General features: G+C 41.2%; 1 protein-coding gene across 2 annotated transcripts in view; it reads left to right on the top strand.

Moving 5' to 3' along the window:
• Csmd1 (CUB and Sushi multiple domains 1) overlaps positions 1–23,700 on the top strand; it is a 1,522,453-nt gene that overhangs the window by 1,024,655 nt on the left and 474,098 nt on the right. The gene's annotated exons all lie outside the window — the stretch shown is intronic.

Here is a 23,700-nt window from a genome sequence, read left to right as displayed (position 1 = left end):
AAATGTTGCTCCTGCAAAGACATCAAGATAATCACTCCTGAGATTACTCACAAGGTTCCTGTAGGAACCCAGGAAATTGATAGCTAGAGAATAGAATTCTCGCTTTTATTTTCAAACGCGAGTGTGACTTTATGTCTCCTCCTAGATGAGGCTTAGTCTCAAAATGTTGAGTCCAGAATTAATTTGCTTACAAGAATTTATCACAGATATTGCTAATTGGTAAATTCTGATCAGTTTTGCTGCCTTGCTACAAACCCCCAACATAGTGCAATTGTATTGAGATATCCATGTAGGAGAGGAACTTAAGTCTTTTGATGATAATTCTGATGTTGGATAAGAGTTGGTAGCACTCAGAAGCAGACAGGTCACATGCTGCTGCTGTAGTGAGGTCACAGATGTTGTATGGCTTCCTCTGTAGTACATGAACATGGATGTAATTGAGATCACTGAAGGAAGAGGGGCTATAACCTGCTTTCTGATGGTTCGAGTAGAGGATGAGGTAAGTGCTCATAATTTAGCAAGGAAAAAAAAGTACAAAATAGACATGTAATAAGAGGAATAGTTATTGTCATTTTGATGAAAACTACATGTAATTTTAAAAGTTCCTTGCATTCTGTATTTAGAAAAGACTGCTACTTAGTTGAAACACAGGTTTTGGTGCGTCTGTGGTCAGTTTATCATTAACGCGAATGTGTTCTCAGGAACTGAGGTAATGATGTTTTATCTTTATGTAAAACAAACAAAAATTTTGCCGTTGTGCAAACTTACTTAAATTTAGTATTCCAAGGATCATTTTAAAATCAATCAATAGCATTAAAAGATCATGAATTATCTTGTATATGTGTATTTGTATATGTGTACGTGTGTGTTTATGTGTGTATGTTTTTATGTGTGTATATATGTGTGTGTTTATGTATGTATATATGTACATTTTTATGTGTGTGCATGTTTGTGTGTGCATCTTTGCATGTGTATATTAAACCAGGGATTGAACTTAGGTTTTGGTACCTGCTACACAGTTATACCACTGCTGAGCTGGACCCTCAGCCTTCTTTTTATTATTGATTTCTTGTGGTGAATCAGAGCCTCACTAAACTGACTGTCCTGGTCTTGAACTCACTGTAGCTCTGGTATGCTTTGAGCTATGTTCCTCCTGTCTCAGCTTTCTGAGAAGATGGGCTTACAAGGCTAAACCAGACGGCTTTCTTTTACCTTTAAGATCACTGACAAAGCCAGCCATATAGAGCTAAGACAAAGCCAAAGGAAAATGAAAAGAAATTAAAATTAAAAGGTCTGTCCTTGGTTCTTCCTCACTTGCTCAGGGGACTTTGGTGAATGGTTGACTGCCTTTGTGCCTTGCACTGAAAGCCAACAACATCATAGGAAACTTACAGGTATCAATTATACCCTGTGAATAGACATTGAGTTGAAACCACGGCACAAACATGAGATTTAGCAAACCCCTTTAAAACACTTTTTTATCTTAAGTATTTATTCATGTTTTTATGTTTCTGTGTGTTTGCCTGACTATATGTATATGGACCATGTTCATGCAGTGCTCATGGCATCTGATAGAGGGCAGCATTGGATACCTGAAGCTCAAGCTACAGGTTGTTGTGAGCCTCCATGTTGGTGCTGGGAAACAAACCCATATCCCCTGTAAGAACAGCAAGAGCTCTTAAGCACTGAGCTACCTCTCCAGTGCTGTGAGTTAAAATAATCCTGTTACACTGTACTTAATGGTCCTCAGAGTGCCGGCAGGCATGATTCTCCCTGTGCGTTGTCATCCCGCAGTCCCCTCTCTGCAGAAAGCTTCAGGACATTAAGAATAATCACTTTAGAAAAGAAGTTCTTAGTGCTTAAAGTTCCACCTATAAGAAGCAGCTGGCTGTGGTTTTGTGGATGAGTGACCAACAGAATATGTAAAACTGCCCACTTGTGGGTTGTCCATCTCGACCCACACCTTCAGAAGCAGGGATTCCCTTAACTGGGTATTGACAATGTTTTCAGAGACTGTCCTTGCATGCTAGCAGCTGTTTGCACCAAGCTTCTGCCCTTAATACCTTCCTTGACTTCTCTTTGCAAAGGTATATCTCTGGAACAAGATGTTAGAGGACAGAATAAAACATAAATGAAACCATGGCTGGCCTAAATCAGAAAAACTCATGGACACATTGGTTTTTTTTTTTTTTGGTTTTTTTTTTTTTTAATCATCTTGTAGTTTTAGAACTTATGCATAGCTTTGCTAAAAATATATTGTCCAATTTTTACAAAATTCATAGTTTCTTTTGTGTTTTGAGACAGAGTTTCACTATGTAGACCAGGCTGGCCTCAAACTCATAGAGATCTGCCTGTCTCTGCCTCTTGAGTGCTGGGATTAAAAATTTGAGCCATCCCTCCTGGCAACTCAGTATTCTTTCCCCACACCACCTTTGGGTGTTTTAAAAACAGACTCCTACAACGAAGTAATTGAGCTTTCCCAGTGCGGACCCAGAGAGGTCTAAAATGGGCAGAGTTCCCTGATGTCCAAGTAGCCATAGGATCTGCTTAAGTTCTAAGCAGAGGTGGGTGATGTGTTTCACAGGCTCCTCACTGAGGACCCTCCATCACTGCTCTTTCTCCTTCTCACTCCTGTGGGGCACTGTGGAATCCCCTTCACTGCTTCTGCCCCTGTGACTTGGGGTACTTTACTGACTGAACCACAGTATCATGTCTCTTACTTTCAGGTGGAACCCTCAGGGTGAGCATGCTTCTTCCTTCAGAGGGCAAATCACCAAGTTTCTGAATATTTATGCAAGAAACACCTTTCCATTTTTGTTTTTTCAGACAGTCTTCCTCACTTTGTAGCTCAGGCTGGCCTGGGAGTCACTATGTAATTCAAGCTGACTTTGAATTTGTAGTAAACCTCCTGCCTAAGCCTTCTCATTACTGAGACCGCATACAGGAGGCTGATGTAATTATGACTAATGTCCAATAATTACTTTAAAATGTTTAATATTAAAATATACCATTTAACCTCTTCTCTTTCATCACTCAATGCACTTCCGACTGAACACGTGTTAAGCCCATCTTACTCCCTTTCAAGTTCATGACCGCTTTTTCTTTGATTGTTATTATTGCATGTATTATCATTGCATGCAATGCCACAATTTATTATATATTATTAAATAAATGGTAAATATTATATATTATATAATACAACTTATATAATATAATATATAGATAATATGTGCTATATAATATATTGTATAATATGTAATATATTAGTATATTATATTATTATATATGTATTAAATAATATATATTCATATAATGAATAATGCTCATACAGTATATTATATAGAGCATACATATAACATACAAATTATATGCATATGTAAGTATTATATATTATATATACCATATATTAAAACATATTATGAATATATAATATTTAATATAATATTAATATTAAATATTATATAATATTAAATATTTAATATAATATTTAATATTTGGGGTGTTGTATATATAATTATATATACTCAGTGATATGTATGTGTGTATAAATATATATATAATATATATATATGTGTGTGTGTGTGTTGTTTTTATTATTAAATGGAAGGACTAATTCTTCCTCTCTCAATCACTAATTACCTGTAGTACCTTGTCTAGGGTTGAGAGCCTGTGACATTTCCCCTTTCTACCTTAACATGTCTACTGGTTCCATTATCCAGATTTTGTTTAGGCAAGCATATTGTTGAGATATCATTAACTTCACTTTATTTTTAAAAGACAGTCTCACAACAGACATCCTAGTCCTCTGGCTCTTACAATCTTTGTGCTCCCTTTCTAGAATGTACCCTGAGGCTTGGTTATTTTAAATAACACCTTGAGAATTTCATACAGTGTTTTATTTACATACTATATATATAAACATATTCAATATGTATACATATGTAAACACACATATGTGTATGTTGTATATATTTACCATTATTCCTTCCATATCTAATTCCATCTTCCTACTTCATGTCCTTTAAAAAATTAATAACCCATCAACTCAAATTTATGCTGTTCATATATATTTTGGGGTGTGGGGCATCCACTGGGGTATGATCAACCAATCAGGAGGCACAATCAATTAAAGACAGTTGAGTATTCCCTCGCAGAAGCTGTCAACTGTCTATAGCTCCCCAGTTAGTGATGGGGGCTCATGAACCTTTTCCCAGTTGAAACCAGGGGGTTGTCTGCTTGATCTTGTCAGGTCTTGTGCAGGAACCTCAGCCACTGTAGGTTTCTGAGGGCAGTAGTCCTGTCATGTCCAGAGACCCCATTTGGACAGGTTCTTCCCAAAATCTGGCTCTTACAGTCTTACTGCTTCCTCTTCTATTGTAGTCTCTAATCCTTGGCAAGGGATATGATATAAATGTCCCATTTCTGTATGAGTACTGTATGAAATCCTGGTCGCTTTGAACAGTTTTGAGTTTCCGCATTAATTGCCCTGCACTGCACAGAAAGGTTTCTCCTATGAGTTCAGAGGCCTGCACTAATCTATGGTCAGAGAGATGGGAATTTAGGGAGCAGCTTGCCAGTTCTCACCCCTGGGGCCTGTGAGCTTCCATATCATAGGCTCTTGGACAATTTTGAAGTACCAGGTTTGTATTTTCTCCCATTCATCAGGCATTCAATCTAATTAGAGAGTGATTGATTACCTCCAAAACATTTGCTCATTACTACACTCTTAGGCATATTTTGCCATACAGGTCATTATTGTAGTTCCCAGAGTGAGGTTTCTCACTAGAAACTCAATTGAATCTGTAGAGACTGGAGCTGATGAGAGCTGGTACTGCACAGACTGATCCACAAAGGGGACAGACAGCGTATCACCTAATGAATTCCAGTGCGCTATCTAACACTTTATTATTATTATTATTATTATTATTATTATTATTATTATTATTATTGGTTTTTCGAGACAGGGTTTCTCTGTATAGCCCTGACTGTCCTGGAACTCACTCTGTAGACCAGGCTGGCCTCGAACTCAGAAATCCACCTGCCTCTGCCTCCCAAGTTGCTGGGATTAAAGGCGTGTGCCACCACCGCCCGGCTGTCTAACACTTTAAAAACCAATTGTTATTCTTTTACTTGTTTATAGTCATCATCATTATCACCCGGTGCTAATTTTCTCTTTGCCAATTCTTGATTCTAGTGGGAAATTCATAAACAGTGGCTTCTGTATATTGGGTATCAATTAGCTCATCTATCACATAGCATAGACTATCTCCTCAGAAAAGTGGTATGTTCGATGGATATAAAGAAAGCACAAATTGATCACAGACAGTTCCGACAATGATGCCAACCCCAACATTTACCACCCTCTATAGTTCTGCAGTTACCTTTGGATTTTTCATAGTCCCCAAACCTTCATTAAGGACAATAGTCGGTGCAGCTGAGACAACAGGTTCCAAGAAGTTCTTCATGTTGGCAACAAGCCAGAAAGAGCAGAGGCCAGGGTTCTTCTGCCTTGGTCAGAGGCAGTCACTAGGTCCTCCAGGCTGTGAGAATCAGTGGTATTTCCTGCTTATTTTGGGTGTTTTCCACTTTCACGATGGCATGATATTTACTTATTTAATACCTCCTTTATCCTTCTGTCTAGCAGTGTGATAGACTATAAATATTGAGCAAAATTTACCTTAGTAAATCAGAAGAAAATAAGTTAATGCAAATTACTAAGACATTGTATTAGCTGGGAGCAGTGGATTCAGAGCCATTTGTTTGAAAAAGCTCCAGCAAGGAGGGGACAGTTCATATGTCTCACACATACATGTGGGTGAATAAGAACAAATATTCACATGCACAATCTTATTAAATATCCATCTTCCACAGTTATCTTTCCATTACACATGCCCTACAGCAGTTCACACAATGGAACTGACAGTGAGGCAGGCACAGAGACACAGTGTTATTTATTCCTGAATACTACGGTGGCAGTTTGCAAGAAAAAGGCCCCATAGGCTCATAGGGAGTGACACCATTAGGAGGTGTGGCCTTGTTGAAGTAGGTGGAGTTGTTGAAGGAAGTGTCATTGAGGATGAGCTTTGAGGTCTCAAATGCTCAAGCCAGGTCCAGTGGGGCATTCTCTTCCTGATGCCTGCCTGTCTGAGTCCAGATGTAGAGCTTTGAGCTTCTTCTCCAGCTCAAAGTGTCCTAAATTGGATTTGTGTCCTGAAAGGGCCCTACAGTTCCCCTTATATTAATCCCTGTCCCCTTTAAGAGAAAAGAAAACACACATCAAGTCAGGGCACGTACAAGCCCCTGGGATAACACACATACCTTAAATACACAGCCATATGCCAGTCTCATTTCCCATGAATTAATATTGGTGAGGTAACCACATAGCCTATCCATTGTGAGGTAGATACATCATCACAATTACATCTTCTCTCTTCCTTAGAGCTAATCCTGAAGAAAACCTGATGGTTAGAGATGTTCTGTTTCCAACTAGAAACCCAAGTCGGTTTTATTCTAAAAAATTTCAAATTATTGCTGTTGCCTTGAATTGTGCTGTCAAAATACAAAATACACTATTCCTTGAAAATTTCATATTTGTATTTTAGATTTCTGTAATATTATTTTTCAATAGAAGCTAACTGTTTATAGTCTGTTTGGGAATGCTATTTTATGCCAATTGATTTTAATCTCCAGGACTAGAACACATTGGGAATTCAAAACATTTTCTAATATTTTATAGGGGCCTTAAGGGAATTTTCTGCAGCACAGTCTGAACTTGATGTGAGCGTGCCTGAAAACCCTGTTCTGTTTATCGAAGATGCTTCATTTTGCTGCTATTGCTTTTGCACACCGGCCATTTGGTCAGTCTATCCCCTTGAGCATAAAGCCCTAAGAAACAAATGTATGATTTTTTTTCATTATTTGACTGACCCCTCCCACACCACTACTGAGAACAACCTCGGTAGTGAGGTTGTCTGTGGTAAATTGGAGTGTTTATAATGTGTGGTCACCACCTTTGAAAGGTCTGGTTTGTAAGATGTAAAATGTCTCCACATGCTGAGATATTTTTACCCCCAGGGTTCTCAGGAGTTAATTGAGATCCCCTAAAACAAGTCTGGTTGTTTTTCTTCTTTGTGATTTTGTTTTGTTTTGTGTTTTGTAACAGTAACCACATAATTTGTCAATAAGTTTTTATTATCAAACTCCAAAATGACTTAGAACTAAATGTGCATAATTTTACTCCCTGCTGAGCCAAGGCATACAATTTCGTTTTTAAAGGTTAATTTTAGGTCTCTGAAACATTTCATTTTAAGGATCGATATGTTATTTATGGAAACTATTTTGAACTAATGAGGTTAGCAATTCGGACATCAAAACTGATTTTAAGTAGGCACAGAGACAACATAACAACATGTTGCATTCAATGACAACTCCCTGAAGACTGAATGCCCCATGAGGACACACAATGCCACCAGCCCCTCAGGCCTCCAAAAGGAGGGGTTTATTTTTATTTCACATATTCCTTTTTTTGGGGGAGGGTGGGGGCTTATTTCTGATTGGGTTGAGAGATAGTTTAAGGCTTTGAGGATGAGGTCAGAGAGCAAAGCAAGAAGCATTCTAACCAAGATACCCAGTAGGGAGGCATTCAGAGGGAAAAAAAAAAAAAACAGGGAAATTTAAAGACATATGTTGCAAAGTTTTTAATAGGGAAAGGTGAGCAAACATCAATGCATGTTTTTCACACATGGCTAAACTTCCCTTCAAAGAGTGACTGAAGGCTGCTGGGATGGCTCAGTGGGTAACGCACTTACCCTTAATCATAACAACCTGAGATTGGATGCCTGGGCTCAAAGGAAAGCCAGACACAACAGCGTATCTGCAATCTTACTGTAAGAGAGGAACTGGAGAAATCAGAATACCCAGAAGACTGCTGGCCAGAAGACTGCCAGCCAGCCTGTCGGCATAGGCACTAGAATGCAGACCCTGTTTCAAACAAGGTAGATCCTTGAAATACTGGAGACTGTCCTCTGACAGGTGTGCTGTGCACATGTATGTCCATTCAAGGCCACGCCCAGACCTCCCCACCCCTCACGGATGAAAGTAAAACATCATAAAATAACATGCAACTCTTACTAAGTAATTTTATGTAAACTTTGCTAATCACTGATGTAGATCTATATGAAATATTTCACGTGCTTATATTCAATTGTATATATGAAAAATATACTCCAATTTAATATTGATAATAGTTATCATTTAGTTTAAAATAAATCAAAAAGTGCTCTATCCGTGTTTAGGTTTCATGGAAATATTTCTTGTCATAATAAGAGAATATATCCCTGAAACCAAACCAAATCAACCAAGCAAGCAAACAAACAAACAAACAAACAAACAAAACAAAAATGAAAAGTCAGAGACACTGAGCAGGTCCATGAACAGGGCCCCATGCCTGGCCCCTGGCTTTTTACAGGCCACTTGACCTCAGGAAGCTTTCTTCTCAGGAGAGGCTCTGCTCTGCTGCCCTCCACTTCCCTCAGTGACCTCGGAGCCCGCTTCCCACAGAGCAGGGTTCTGTTGCCACGTTTCTAGCATTTCTAGCCCTATGACAAACATGCAGAGGAATCACTTTTTTGTTAATAGATGACATGTTACAGAGGTCATAAGAAAAGAGCATGTCACTTCCACATGTCACTTGCCTGTAAGTCCTTCTCTCTTGCTTCCCATGGTGCTCCAGGCTCATTAGATCTAAAGTCCGTTTCCCAGGGGTGAGGGTGGGGGTGGGGTTTCTGCAAACACAGTGGCTATGCTCACAGAATGAACACATGGGGCAGTGTTTTCATAGAAGCCACTGAAGAAGAAATTATAATACCTCAAACAGGTGCTTCTAGTTGTGCTGAAGACAGTGGCCCTGGCTCATCAAATACCCATTTGCCAGGGGGTGTCCTGGCATACACCTCTCACCTCAGCACTTGGAAAGCAGACACAGTAGGAGGCCAGGTTTAGGGGCAACTTGGGGCTGGGAATATTCTTTAGTAATAGATCAGGTGTTTACTAGATACAAGGCTCTGGAACCAGACCCCAGTACCGCAAAATAAAGTCTGCCTCACTCCATATATGATAATTTAATTAAAAGTATTTTAAGATGTCATAGGTGGAGTTAGAGTAGTCTTCATATTGAACTAAGACTATAAAGGTTTTGACCCAATATTGCAGGATTTGGGAGGCTAAGGCAGGAGGATTGCCAAGAGTTTCCTACCAGGCTGAACTATATGAAAAAACTCTGTCTTAAAGAAAATAATGATAAGGCAAGAAGGATGGAGGGAATAAAAGAAGGAAGAAAGAAAAGGAAGAAGCAAAAAGAAGACAGGCACACAGATGGATGGACAGACGGGAAGGAAGAAACAAAGTAAGGAAGGAAAAAAAGAGAGAAAAAGGAAAAAAAGAGACTAAAGTAAGAAAGAATAGGTCAGTTACTTTTCTGGAATAAAACCTAATTTTTCATTTTCCTTTCCTTTTAATTGAGACAGAATCTTACACTATACCCCAGCCTTATTCCCAAACATATCTTTTGTGTCAATTCTCCTGCCTCAGTATCTCAAATGCTTGCATGACGGGCATGTGCTACCACGCCTGACTCTGAATATTTCATTTTTAAGTGTATTGCTTGTCCTTACTTAGCAATTTGAGCGCCCAATAAGCTTCAGTGAAACTCCTGTGCATTTGTTTGTGAAGCAACCAAATGTTTCTGGATGTGTCACAATGTACTCACAGGAAGGAAGACAAGGTTAGAGCTGGGCTCCTACAGCTCAGCCTTACTGGCATTTATTATTGTTACACAATATGTGTCCTTGAGGGGGAGTAGAGGGGGGAGGGAGAACTCTGTTGGAAAACAGTATTTTTGTAGGCCTCTGTGCTCTGTAGTGGAAACTTGTGTGCTGTCCCTTGAACTCTGAATGACAGTGTTCCTTCAATGTACTCAGAGGCATCATAAGGGAGGGAGAGGAAACAGAGAAGACAGACAGGGATGATGGTCAGAATCCTACAGCAAAGACGGAAATCACAGTGGCTAGAGAAAGCCAGTGTAGGAAATGATGCAGGTAGAAAGAACAAAGCCAGAAAAACTCTAGGAAAGGGAGCAGCAGGCGTGGGAAACATGAAAGTGCCAACCATGAGGGAGATCGATTGTTAACACAGAGGAGAAGCCAGCTGAGCAGGAGTTAGCAGAAAAGGGCAAATTTACATTTTGAGCCAAAATACCATTTTTCTTTTTAAACCCCTGTGTGGCCCACCAGGGAGCTCCCTTCAGCCTCCCTGGAAAAAAAAAACTGGCGTACTGGTGTCAAGGGCTTTCTTTCTGCTATTTAAAAGCATATTTATGTGGGAGCTCACTTTCTTTGGACCTGGCAAACAGAATGTCAAGCTACCAGGACTCAGTTTAATATTCGTAACTGCCAAAATAATATCCGAGAGGAAGTACAAGTTGTAAAAACACTACACTCTGTTTTGAAACATTACCTAGAGTATTTAGTCACTTAAACCAGTCCTCAAATGCCCCGTGGTGACTCTCATCTCATGTGGTTGTGACTGGCATGTGAAGTCTGTGGCATTGTCCTGATATACATGGTGCTCCCATGGTAAACAGCTTCAGTGTATAGATAGAGCTGTGTGAACAGCAGGGGCCCGAGATGGTAGCCTTGTGAGGAAATGAATGACGGACACATTACCTGAGTCAGACTCTCTGGTGGCTTTGGGAGACAAGCAGCTGAAAGCAAAGGCTGATGTAGCCCAGGAAATTGTGTGGCTGGACTGTTAACGTGCCCATAGGTTCCTATTGAATTTGTAGCCTCATGCTGGTGTGGTATTTTGGGATACTGTAGAAAATTTAAGAAGTGGGATTGACAGGAGGCAGTCAGTCACTTGGGGATTGGTTCTTGAAGGGATCTTGCCCCCGGCTACTTCCTGTTTCTCTCTTGCTGCATCCTGTTCTGCATTGAGTTAGGGAACCGGGCTCTGCCACTTTCTGTCACCATGATGGGCTGATACTTGGACATCAACAGACAAAAGAACTCTTCCTATGTCTTAAGTTGTCTGCTGTTCGGACATGGTAATGGAATGTTGGACCATGTCTATTTTGGGTTTTACTGCTGTGAAGAGACACCATGACCAAGGAAACTCTTTTACATAAAACATTTAATTGGGGCTGGCTTAGTTTCAGAGGTTAGGTCTATTACCATCATGGTGGGAAGCATGGCAGCATCCAGGGAGACATGGTGCTGGAGAAGGAGCTGAGAGTTCTACATTCTGACTGATCCAAAGGCAGCCAGGAGAAGGCTCTGGATCATAGTGGCCAGACCTCAAAGCCCATCTTCACTGTGATACACTTTCTCCAATAAGGCCACACCTCCTAATAATGCCACTTCTGATGGGCTAATCATATTCAAACCACTAGAATCAGTGTCTTTGTGAAGGGAAAGTAGGCATGTGTCTGATACCAGCATCATGCCGTGGCCAGGATTGACACCTAGCTGCTGGATTTACCTGAAGACATAAACTTCTTTTCATTCTTTAATTGAATAAGGATCCCGAGAAGACTGTAGACTTTCCCAAGAATAATATTAAATCTCTGTCAGCCAATCATGAGGGGCTACAGTGTATGGTTTTATAAAAGAAATCACATAGTCACAGTCAGTGATTTTTTTCCTTGTTTTGCTTTATGTTTTCAAGCTTTGTGTGTGTGGGGGGGGGGGGGAATTCTCACCATGCTGTGCAATCTGATCTCAAACAGCTGAAATTAAGTTGTTCCCCCTGCCCCCACAGTGACATATTGTTGTGGCCCACACTCTGCCTCAACACTTTTGCCTCAACGCTTTGGGGCTAAGTGCTCTGGTCAAGAGAGAGAGAGTGGGGCTCTTGGGGCAGGTGAGGCAAAGAATGGAGACAAGACAGGGTGTGATTCAGTCTCTTCTATTTTCTCATGTCTCCCTCAAGTCTCTCTTTATCAAGTCTCCTCTATTGAAGGGAATTCTGAGGTATTTATATACACAAGCAGGAGAACACAGGTGAAAACACTTTACCACGTGCACCATACAGCTGAGGTCACTAAACAGCAAAACAAGCTATGTGGGATAAACAATATATTTATCAGAGTATGCTTCAGCTGTTATAGGCTTTTGACAACCAAGTCTTTCATCAGGGTATATGGTTCCAGATGGCTGCAAAGTTGATCTAGCCGCTTTCTACTAAAGTCAGCTCCCAACAACATATATCCTCCAACAAGGCCACACCTACTCCAACATTGCCACACCTCTTAATAGTGCCATTCCCTGGGCCAAGCATACTCAAAACATCATGCCACCCATGGACAGGGTGCACTCTGCCATCTTCATGTAGATTTACAAAAGCCTGAGGCTAGTGTTTAGTCCCAGAGGAATATCTGTGCATTTATTCAGCCCAAGGCAAGCATTTCTGCTTCATAGACTCTAATTACTGCCTTTGCATTAAATAAGATGTGTTTATTTATTTACCAAATGTAGGTTTAAGTGATATATCTTTTAAAGAGTCAACAGTTAATCCAGGAATGAAACAACAACAACAATACTTTATGGCTCTAGCCTGCTAGTAAGATCAAGAGGGAAGGAAAAGAAAAACAAATGTCTATTTTAAATCATGTTTTTGTAAATCCAATTAGAGCCTTGTAAGAGAACTCTGATTTCTTTTCTTAATTGAGTATCATCTAGGGGAAGTGAGATGCCTTGAACTGGCCTCCAGTCACAGTTGGCCAGTACACTGTCACATGCTCTTCTACTTGTGAACCCCAGGCCATGTGTCTTCCCTGGAGGACATCTCTGCACATATTACCCAGCCCCCTTTCCCCCTTTGCCTTTTGTCGACTCACGTTTGTAAAACTATGAAGCTTTAAAAACTAAAAAGCAATGATACATATTAGTATAACCAAGCACTATGTTTATTTATATTACAATGCATGTATATAATAGCGTGGCTACTTGAAGCTGATGCACACATCACCCACCTGACACTTCCTTTATGGTGATAGGAGTCTCAGCATGTTGTTTGTTCAGCAGACCTCTTGGATCCATTCCTTCATCAAACTGACCTTTTCCATTATGTTATGCATCCCTACCCTCAGCCTCTATAACCAGGCTCCTTCTCCTTTTGCTTTTGTGAGTTGACTTTCAGAACCACATTTAATGAGCACTGTCCTTGTGCCTGGCTTATCTCACCTTCAGTGATGCTTTTCAGTCTCAGCCCTGAGTTACAAGAGAAAAGATTTCCTTGTTTAGGGCTAACTAATTGTCCATCAGGAATTCTACTTGTTAGAAGGTTCCGTAACTTTTCTGCCTTGTCATTGTGAACTTAACTAAGATGAGCACAGAAGTCTAGAAATCTCACTGCATGACATCCATTCTCTTGGTTATTTAGCCATTTTGGTTCTAGTTTCTAAAAAAAAAAAAAAAACCAAACAAACAAACTTGTAGCTGGTCAGTGGTGGTGCACAGCTTTAATCACAACTCTCAACACACACACACAAATTTTTATTCTGGAGAAACCCCCATGCTTTATTCCATAGGAGATCTACCAATAATATTTACTCTTTAATATCACATATTTGAGATGGTATGTTGTGAAATTTCATGCTCCTCTGTGCATGGTGATGACATATGGATCCAATAATTACAAGTTGGCACATTGTGGGGCTGGAGGGACATCTCAGCATTAAGAATGCCTACTGTTCTTGGTTCCAGGTCCTTAGATCCTACCTTGGCTCCCAGAACTTACACAGGCAGCTAAAAGCTCCAGCTCCAGGGAGATCTAACACTTTCCTGGCCTCCCTGAGTCCTGCACTCACATATACAAACACACAGTCAGTCACACATACATATACACATAATAAATCTACTATAGGTCAATGACTAAGAGGGAAGCAGAGATCAGGATGTAAAGTAGGTAAATAAATAAATCAATGGAAGGAAAAGAAAGAAAAAATAGCATACATCTTTTAAAAGATTACCCAACTTGTTCCACTTGTCATTTGTACCCTCATTTGTGTCTTCCTCTTTTAAAATTAAACATTTTAAAGCAGATCTTAGCCATGATTTATGCCAATGCACAGCTTTAAGAGGTGGGGTGAAGTGAGCTTATACCTTCAGTGATTGGTGATTGATGCTCTGCAATGGTTCCAGTCTCTGTTTTTTCCACTTCTTGTTCACATGACTTCAGTAGGCTGTTACCTACCATCGCATGATCAAGTGCTTCATTACAAATTATGTTTTTTTTTTTCAGATTCATTTCCAATATGACTTTCTGGGAGGTCAGCAGTATGGGGTTTATGGTATGTCCCCACACATCCCACACACAGGTCTAGCTAGCCTGTGCTCACTTGTGAATGTGTGTGAAAGGCTCAGGTTTGCTAAGAGCTCAAGGCTGTTCGTGAGTGCTTCTTATCCTGTGTCTCCTCTACTTAGGCTTGTGGAGCCCATGGCAAAATATCGGACCTCATGTGGGAAGGAATGAGGGCTTGCTCTTCTTCATTATAAGAAGCATTAAGCTGTTTTACTGGTTCAGTGTCAAGTATGCAGCCAATTCTATTACACATCCTTCTCTTGCAGCTCTAGACTGGAGTCTTTGAGGTCCTCACCCACTCAGACCAGATTTCCAGCTAGGAAACAGGGCCAGATCATGGCAAAAGGAATGTCTTTCCCTAGCCAGCCAGGCAACCCTTTCATCTCACCAGCACATATGTCGTCACATGCTCACACTCTGAACTAGAAGGGAAAGAGACCATGAAGCTCAAAGCATCACAGATGAGAAGAAAGCTGACCTAGTCAAGAGAGAGGGAAGTTTAGTAAAGGAATAAGACCTCAAACTGAGCTTAGCTAAACACATAGAACTGAATTGTGGGCACCTGAGAGAGAAACTCATGGTTTTTCATAGGCCATGCCTTCCTTCATTTACAATTAAGGCCTCCATTCATTTTCCATGCCCTCATTCATTTACTTATGGTCCATATCTCTGTGTATAGTCCATGGTGCTGTTGAAAGCATCTCTTCAGTCTGACTCTTGTTTCCTTATCACTGTGATTAAGGTGACCCCAGATAGTATGAAGAATTAACAGCCATGCAGAAACACTAACACTGCAGCTCAGAAAGTCCTGCACTAGCCCTGAGCCTCAAACATCCAGAAGCATTGACATAGGCCACTCACCCTGGTTGCCTGTTGCCCCTGTGGCCCCACTAGCAGGAGCCTCTAAGTATCTCTGCCAGGACCATGATCCCTGAGTTGTTCATGTACTCTTCACACAAGAGCCTTTTCTCCAGATCCACCCCACCCCACCCACCCAGACATATGTGTTGTATGGATGTTACACACACACATACTACCTGTCACATTTCCCAGAGGTCATCCACAGGCAGAAAATAGAAGCATCTTTACTCCACTTTGGAGGACGTGGGGCTGGATCTGGTGGTGCTGGAGCATGTACATGCTGGTCCTTCTGGCTTGTAAGTCACATTAAGTGAGGTCATGTCTAGTATGTGCACTCATAGGGTGAGGTCTATAGAACCCACCATCAGCACTTCCTGACCCCCTGACATCATAAACAGCAAAATGCCATTGAAAGCTTCCTTATACTACAGCTAACGTATAGAGTAGTGTTTGAGTCTACACTGAGTTACAAGTGATCCCCAGAGGGAAACATGACTTGAAGGTTCTTTCCTAGCAATGCCTATTGTGTCATCTTGGCTGGTTGCCTGATGCTTTTTCCTCAGATGTGCAGCAAGTGTGTGCTCAGGTGTGCACCAGGTGAGCACTAGGACCTTCCTGATACTATAAGGCTTGGTTGCCACACAGAGGGTTGATGTTGTGTTTATGTCATTATACTCATGGAATTTAAGGAATAGACTATATGTTGAAAGAGATGTACTAGTCAAAGCATAATCATGATTTGTTCTAGAAGCTGAGGATAGGGAACTTACACAGTACCTTGGGTCCTGGCTTTAAGAGGATCAGGATGCAGCATCTCAGAGACTCACTGTCTAGTATATTTTGCTGACTACATGTGCTCCAAAGAAGGGCATTTGAGAGACTGAGATGCCCTCTCACAAACTGGTTAAAAGAGGCACAATCTATGAGGTCTCAGATGGTGAAATCTTTAGACTTTGTGGTATGTTCTTACATGTTCTGTGCATTCTGAGAGGTGCACTTAGGCTAGAATGCTTACTATGGTCATCACACTCTCTGGCTCCCTGGCTGCTTCCTGTCTCCTAGCCTAGGGTGGAGTAAGTTCAGCCTCTACATCTGGAGCCTGGTTGAGGGGAATGAGGTCAGACACAGTGTTCTCTGTAGATTCTGAAAAACGTGAAAGCACTGGGGTGGGTGTGGGGTTCTGGGAAAGCCCACATGAGGCCCTAGCTCCATTCTAACCTGTTCAAGGTCAAGAGTTCTTCACTTCTGGCAAGATCCCTGAATTCCCCATGGTGTGCCTTTCCTCAGCCAAGCCAGCCTGCTGGGTTTCTCAGCTCCTTCTTCTTCACACAGACAACCAAGGGCTCAACTGCTTCTGAGGTGACATGAGGTATGAGGATGTGAATAGCTTGACTGAACCTATCTCTAAAACTACAAATCCTGACAAATCTCTTCTTTAGGCACTTTTTCCTTTCACATTGCAGATGTGGCATGCATTCTTTTTTCTTTATCCCCTCTTCCCTGACACACCTTCACGATCTGATGTGTGTACATGCCTACCTGTTTGCTTGCATCTGGTAGTGTAAGGTTAAGGTATTTTTTTTTCCTGACAACCCCAACTCAAAACAGAAGTGACATCATGGCAGCTATTCCTTCTAACTGGATAAGATGGTGGCCCTCCAAGTTGTGACATATCTCTTCACATTAATGAACCAAGATCAGGTCAAATTTTTACATGACAGCTGCAGGCTGCCATGGGTGAAATGAGACTTGTCATCTTCAGACTCAAGAACAGGTGATGGTTTGCACACTCTTAAATCTATCAGTGCCTGTTGGCCACTAAAGTTCTGTGGCTGTTTTGGCATTAGTTAGTTGGTGGCTTGAAGATTGCCACTTCTTGCACTGGAGCAGGAGGTGGGCTATTGTTAGCAGGGTCAGGAATGCTGATTAAGTTTTTGTGTAGTTACCAAAGGAGGAGATTGTTCCAGTCTTTCAGGATGCTCGTTTTGTTATTTAGCAAACATTCATTCAATGGCTATTCTACTTTTTGAATTACAACACTGACAAAGTCCCTATCCTGATGAATTTTACATTCCAGGGCATTCTGGGAAAAGAGAGAAACAAACGAAGAGAAAGCAGAGTAATGTGAAGATAATAGATCATAGTGGGTAGAGCTCTGCAGGAAATAAGCTGTGGATGGACAGGCCAGGATTAGAGTGAGGCTTATATGATGGTCACTAAGACCTTGTTCCCATGGTGACATTGAGAGGAGGGAGGAGTCCAGCTATGCATATCAATAAGAGAGTGTGTCAGAAACAGCGCCCCCTAGTGTGCGAAGGCTTCATGTGCATGGAGTGTCGAATTCTTTTCCTTTCTTCTTACCTAGACAAGATACCTAAAGTAACAAGATACAAAGATAACGTAAGGGAAGGTCTATGTGGCTCTTGAACTGAGTACAGACCCTCACAGCAGGGAAGGCATGGTGGCCAGACTATGAGGCAGTTGATCTCATTGTATTAATAGTCAAGAAGGAATGAATATGGATGCTCATGTTCTTATTTCTATTCAGTCCTGGACCCCAGCTCACCCACTATTAGTGTGGGCCTTCTCACCTCAGCTACTCTAATCTAGAACCTCCCTCCCTCACAAACAAGCTTGGGTCTCTTGGGCGTTTGTGGGTCCCATCAACATGATAGTCAGTGTTATCTGTCATGGGAGCTCAGTGTGTTCTCTGTGCAGGTGATGAGTCTGAGAATAAAAATCAGATGCTCCAGGAGCAAGCTGTGTAGATCCAGATGGGGGAGGTCAACTGATGCCACAGCCAGAGAATGGCGGATGTAAGCCATTCTCGAATACCAGCTGTGGGGACAGGGTGGACATCTAACAGTGCCCTGTGTATATGTTCTGCCTATAGCTAACTTTAGTGGCTTGCCACAGGCTGTAGAAGCAAATACATCGACTTCTGCCTTACATGCGTTTAAAATAAATAGCTAGGGCTGACATGTGGGAGCAAAGAAGCTGAGTGATGAAGCTGGACCACATCTGCCCTGTACCAACCAGCTAAGCTTAATTTAGTGTAAAGCACAGTCAGCTCACTAGTGCCTTTTATTTGCCATTTTTTGGACATGTCATAATTGGGTCATAATTTGTTCCAATGAAAGCACAGCAGCCAATTTTAAACAAAGATATGTATTCTGCCTGTGTGCAATCAATTTCCTACCCTGTCTTCACCTCCCCAGCATTAAAAATGTTCTTCAAAAAGTGAACTAGAGAGAGATGAAGGAGGAGGCCCCCAAATCAACCACTACATGCATGTATACATGTGCAAACACAGGAGCGTGCATGCACACACACACTCACACTCATAGACGTGAACACACACAATAGCATGAACATGTATACATATGTGTATCTTCCTCAAAATGAATAATAAATGCTTCAAATGAGAAAACTGGCTTCATAGTGTACACAGTGCATTCACCTACTTATCAGTCACTCAGATGCATAGGTGCTATACACTGATGCGTAGAAGTGTATCCCCAAACATACAACCTAGTGCTCTGAATAATATCAAAATTTTATGGGAATGATTTTAATATAAGTGAACAATAATATCAGTTTAAAAAGTAAAGACAGTGGCTGAAGAGAGGACTCAGCAGTTAAGAGACCTTCCTACTCTTCCAGAGGATGAGAGTTCTAAGCATTTATAATGATCAACTCAAAGATCATGTAACTCCAGCTCTGAGGGATTTGATTTTCTCTTCTGGCCTCCATTGGTACTGCATCCTTGTAACAAACATACACACACACACATGCACACACACACAAATACACACTAAATAAGTAAATAAATCATAGATAAATAGAAAATACATGCATACATACAAATGTAAAATGAAATAAATCTATAAATTGTACTTCTGAGGTTGAAGAAAATCAGTTTGCACACTGAGCATGCAACCCACAGACACCCAATAGTATACATTGCTCACCACTCATGGTATTGACTCTAGTGTTCATGCTTTATGAAGTATTTATGGCCTTCCAAAATAAAGTTATTTTAGACTAGATCTAAACTGATAGAACACTATGAGAACCACTGTATGAAGTCTGAGTGCCTTTGCCCCATTTACCAATCCTATGTGCTTTCTCCCTCTACAATCCCTCCCTCTCTTCTTGTCAAACCTCTCCCGTTCCTTTCCCTTTCTCTTCCCTCCTCCCTCCTCACTCCTCCCTCTTCCCTCTTCCCTCTTCCCTCTTCCCTCTTCCTTTTTCCCTCTTCTCTACTTTTCCCTATCTTTCCACACAACCATCAGTTTATCTCTATCTATAACTAATATCCTTAAAATATAATGAATATTTTACAGTTTCTGCACTGTAATTCTCTAATTCATGAAGGTTAACACATTTATCTGATGGCTTCACTCTACACCTAAACAGCACCAATGGTTTCAACAACGTTATATAGGTCACAGCAGCCCCACTAGGTTCAAACCCAGAATCTCCTGCTCTTCCTGCATCCTGAGCCTTTCCTATTACCTTTCTTTGGTAGCTTAGATGTTCCTAGAGAGTTTGAGGAACACAGAGGCCTCTATTTAAATCTAAGATGAAGGATGGTCCTATCCCACTAGCTTGTCAGGCCCTGGTAGGGTTCCTCATGAGGTCTGTACTTAAGAGTACCAGAGTCCTAGCAGAGGAGTGCAGAGAGAGCAGATGGAAGGCTCCCAGATGCATGTCTGGCCCTTGACTGGGAAGTCTGAATGGCAAAGTGCAGTGATTGGTGTGTTCTCGCTTTCTATCCATCTCACCCTCAAGGACATCATCCACATTCCCACATCCCAAAGTGAGTCATCAGTATGGACCAAACAGGCAGAGGAGCTGCATATGAAGAACAGCAGAGCAGAGAGAGAGGCAGAGATAGATGTGCAGAGGTCTCTGTGGAGATTGGCCCTTGCCTCCTGAGGGAGGGGATGTGTCTGGATGAAGGCCTTTTGAGAAGCCGTGATGAGCAGTGTCCTGGAGGATGCTACAGGCAAGACCATGGAAGTGACTCCTGTGGGGGCTGCCTACACACCATTCTGGAAAGCCCTGCTGATTACCAAGAGAATGATTTGTTCCTTGTGAGATGCTAATCTGAGACATTAGTTCTTTCTTCATCACGACTTCTAAATGGACAGATGGTTATTCACATCTTAAAAGGAAATGATAATTATCTTCACAGATGTAATTCTCCCTGATTTTTGTTTGTTTTTTAATTGAAATGGATTATTATTGTGATTTCTTGCTATTTGGTAATGTTTGCACAGAAAAAATATTGAAAAATACAAGATAGGAAAAATACTTAATAACAATCTATGTTTTAACAACTCAAAAACATGTCAGGAGTGCAGTGTGGCCTGTGTCATGCACGAGCACATACAGCCTTGCGAATGTGCTCCACAGAGTGAAGTTTTTTCGTTATTCTTAAACATTTCTCAAAGTGGCATTATGCAACTGAAGAATTTTTCATTGCTCAACAGTGCAATGTTAATGTTTCATTTTTGCAGTTCTTTTAATCATACACTACAAATTAATAAATGAAATATATGTAATTATAATTAAGTTTAAAAATTATTTTTTATTTTTTATTAATAATATTGAGAGGGGAGGAAGGGAGAAATACAGAGAGGAAAGAGGGAAAGAGAAAGAGGAAGAGAGACAGAAAAAGGAAGAGAGAGACAGAGAATGGAAGAGAAAGAGATTGAGAAAGAGAGAGACAGGGACAGAGACAGAGACAGAGACAGAGACAGAGAGATCTACTTGATAGCCCAGTATGGTGTCAAATGCATAGCCCTCATACATAGAAGCCATGGCTATAGTGGGAATATAGAGGCATGTTCTCATGACCAGCCATTGAGTTATTTATGTGTGATAATTTTGATAAAAATAAATCACAAGATAAGAGTTAAGTAGAAACATATTTAAGAATGTCTTTATTTCTAAATTGTTCTATAACATTAATATAATTAATAACATTAATATAACATATTAATATTTAAATATTAGAGTATAATGTTACTCTAGAAAAATATTATTTAGTAGACATTGTTTTTATTGTTAGTAATTTTTTATTCGTTTGTTTGCGTATTTTTGGTGGGACTGGGCATTGAACCCATGGCCTCGCACAGCCTAGGTAAATGTTCAACCCCTGAGCTAGGTCTCCAATTCCGTTATATATTATTTTCCTTAATGATTCCTCAGCTTGTCTCTGTGATCAGACACCACAGAAACCTCTATGTCTCTTTCAGCTGTAAGGTATAAGTTCTCAAAATGTGATTCTCCAGCTCACGGCTGTCAGGTAGTCATCCTGTAACTTCTGTGAGTGCAGAGGCTCACATCTTTCCTGATTTTCTCCAAATTCCAATTGGAGCCACAGAGCCTCCCATGTAATGTACCACCAGCAGCACCTGTTGTCTGCTTCTATCTCCAGTCAGACCTCTAAGGCAGAGACCCTTCAGCTGCTTGCCATTCTGACCCAGCTTCTCATTTTTTCTTTGCAGCCTAAGATTTGTTCCTCATGATTTTTTGTGGTTGCTCAGAGAACACAACCTCACTTTGTCTTTGGCTTCTGAGGAAGTGTGGCTAACACACTCTACCTTATGGGGCCCAGAGGTCTTGATCCCACTGTGCTTTGATTGGTTTTTCTGCACAGCCCAATACTAAGCAGAGGTAGGCAACTTACATTGTTGATTTGTGTTAGGTTGTCAATGCAGGACACAGTGTGTTCCTGGCATCAGGGAGGCTGTAACGTGGAGATGGGCAGCTAAACATTGTAAACAAGTGGCCAGATTTTCCTGAGCCAGCTAAGGAGCTGGAAGAGACCATGAATACATACTGTTGTGCCCATTTCATGAAGCCTAAAAGACCACCAAGGAGCAGATTCTGATGCAATTGCACTAGGGTCTCTTTATTTCAAGCTGGACCTTGGGCTATACTGCTGTCTCTGACATAGCAGGACAGGAAGGTGGAGCCCAAGTCCAGTTTTAGACAACCATTTATAGAGGTAAACAAACAAGCAAGGGGATTTTTAGCCTGGTACACGTCTGATTGGGGCCTATTACAAAATTTTTGTTGTCCTTTAATATAATTGGCTGGTGTTGGGAGCCAAACCATATACTTCTGCTTTCCTCTTGATTGATGGTTGTTAGGAAGTGAAGCGCCAGGGGCAGGCTTATAACCTGGAGGCACGGGCTTATTGGGAAGTAACCTGGAGACTAGTACTAGAGAGTTCAACCTTAGGGCAGGTTCTCTAACACAGAGTCTGAACCCAAGATCTGGTCTCTCAAGAGCATGCAGGAATACCTGACTTTGATTCCTTCCACATCTGGGTCTTCTAAGTGAGTTTCTGTCAGTCCTCAGTTAACTCGAGTTTTTTTGAATTCTGGGAAGCTTCCAAATGAATGTTCTCCATTTGTCTCCTCACTTCTTCTTTTTTTTCTAACAAGGGCAGCAATTTATTAATATTTAAAGATTATCCTGAGTTGGCTTATCTGTTCTCAGTGTCCCCAATTTGAAACAAAGATATTAGCTAGATTTGGTGGGGCTGGCTTGTAATCCCAGCTCCCCAGGCTACCTGACCTATGGAATGTGTTTAGTGCCAACTTGCACACTGACTTCGGACATCCTGTTCCAATAAGAAAAATAAGTAGAAAATGCTAGGATGGAGTTCAGTATCAAATTCAACCAAATACATAAATCCTTTTAAATCTTGCCCCACCAGATATTAAGTTGAATTTCCCTCATAGTCTTAATTGATAGGCATCACTAACCTGATTAATACCTTAACAGCCTGTGATGTGTTGCTGCCTACTTTCTATCAGGGGCTGGGGGATGAGCAAGGCCCTAGAGTGTTGCTACCCACATCCGACCCGTGGAATAAGGCAACGGCAACCGTGTTCTTCTTCAAGCGGTTTATTCAGCTATCCCTGTGCAGCGAGCTTCTTCTCTCTCTCTTTCTCCTCCCCGTGCACCCCCTTATAAGCATTGCCTTAATCCTATCAGCAGCTGCCATGAAGTCACTGGTGATTGGCCATTCTCAATGATGCGAGGTGGGGTGATGGGGTAACCATACCTCTCAGCGCATACAACTCCATATATGGAGTTGTCTTTTCTCTCAAGCAATGCCTATGCCAAGCACCACCTTGTAATGATGAGAGTGGGAACCGCTTCCCACACTAGAGGATAAGGAGGTGCCTGGTAGGGTGAAGCAGATAGTCCTCAGTGCCTGGAAGAGAATTCTCCCCTCCCATCTCAGGATTGTTAGGCTCTTTTCTTATTAAAGTATCCCTTGAGACCCTCCCTCCTCCCACCTTCCCTTGCCTCATCCACTCCTCCTTCTCCCTCAGAAGAGAGAAGGTCTCCCATGAATATCAACCAGCCTTGGTATATCAAGTTGCAGTAAGACTAGATGCATCCTCTCCTATTAAGGCTGGATGAGGCAGCCCAGTTAGAGAAAAGGATCCA

The sequence above is a fragment of the Arvicanthis niloticus genome, chromosome 16 (genome assembly GCF_011762505.2).
Source record: "Arvicanthis niloticus isolate mArvNil1 chromosome 16, mArvNil1.pat.X, whole genome shotgun sequence".
Lineage (NCBI taxonomy): Eukaryota > Metazoa > Chordata > Mammalia > Rodentia > Muridae > Arvicanthis > Arvicanthis niloticus.
This window is presented reverse-complemented; position numbering and strand designations above follow the sequence as displayed.